The 1266-nt window shown below is 39.1% G+C and overlaps 1 non-coding gene across 1 annotated transcript; it reads right to left on the bottom strand.

The window, feature by feature from the left end:
* Positions 1-728: 728 nt before the first annotated feature.
* Positions 729-832, bottom strand: LOC112764514 (small nucleolar RNA R71). Its single transcript, XR_003183224.1, has one exon. It is a non-coding gene; the product is annotated as a small nucleolar RNA R71 (small nucleolar RNA).
* Positions 833-1266: the final 434 nt, after the last annotated feature.

Below are 1266 nucleotides of genomic sequence, written 5' to 3'. Positions count from 1 at the left end.
CTGTCTCTCATCTTATTCTATTTATTCATTCATTTACTAACACTTCTCTTCATCTCAAATCTCTGCCCCTATCCTCACCCTTGTGTTTGGATTCTCCTTTCTTTATTCCCTTCTTCTTCTACTAACAATAAGGAACCTCTTTACTGTGACATAGAGGATTCCTCTTCTTTTTCTGTTCTCTTCTCTTTCATATGAGCAGAAACAAGAAAAAAGGCATTCTTGTTGAAGCTGATCCGGAACCTGAAAGGACTCTAAAGAGGAAACTAAGAGAAGCTAAATTACAACAATCCAGAGACAACCTTGCTGGAATTTTCGAACAATAAAAGGAGATGGCAGCCGAACCCAACAACAATAATGCAAGAAGGATGCTTGGTGATTATACTGCACCTACATCCAAGTTTGATGGAAGAAGCATCTCAATTCCTGCCATTGGAGCAAACAATTTTGAGCTGAAACCTTAATTAATTGCTCTAATGCAATAGAACTGCAAGTTTCATAGACTTCCATCAGAAGATCCCTACCAGTTCTTAACTGAGTTCTTGCAGATTTGTGAGACTGTTAAGACTAATAGAGTAGATCCTGAAGTCTACAGGCTCATCCTTTCCCCTTTTGCTGTAAGAGACAGAGCTAGAACATGGTTGGACTCTCAACCTAAAGATAGTTTGGACTTGTGGGATAAGCTGGTCACGACCTTCTTGGCTAGGTTCTTTCCTCCTCAAAAGCTGAGCAAGCTTAGAGTGGATGTTCAGACCTTCAAACAAAAAGATGGTGAATCCCTCTATAAAGCTTGGGAAAGATACAAGCAGATGACCAAAAGATGTCCTTCTAACATGTTTTCAGAATGGACCATGATAGATATATTCTATTATGGTCTATCTGAGTTCTCTAAAATGTCACTGGACCATTCTGCAGGTGGATCCATTCTCCTAAAGAAAACACCTGCAGAGGGTCAAGAACTTATTGACATGGTTGCAAATAACCAGTTCATGTACACTTCTGAGAGGAATTTCGTGAACAATGGGATGCCTCAAAGGAAGGGATTTCTTGAATTTAATGCTCTGAATTCCATATTGGCTCAGAACAAAATGTTGACTCAGCAAGTCAACATGATTTCTCAAAGTCTGAATGGATAGCAAAATGCATCCAACAGTAGTAAAGAGGCATCTTCTGAAGAAGAAGCTTATGATCCTGAAAACCCTACAATGGTAGAGGTAAATTACATGGGTGAACCTTATGGAAACACCTATAATTCATCATGGAAAAATC

The sequence above is a fragment of the Arachis hypogaea genome, chromosome 2 (genome assembly GCF_003086295.3).
Source record: "Arachis hypogaea cultivar Tifrunner chromosome 2, arahy.Tifrunner.gnm2.J5K5, whole genome shotgun sequence".
In the NCBI taxonomy this organism is placed as follows: domain Eukaryota; kingdom Viridiplantae; phylum Streptophyta; class Magnoliopsida; order Fabales; family Fabaceae; genus Arachis; species Arachis hypogaea.
Note: the sequence above shows the minus strand (reverse complement) of the source record. Positions and strands in the feature narration are given on the sequence as shown.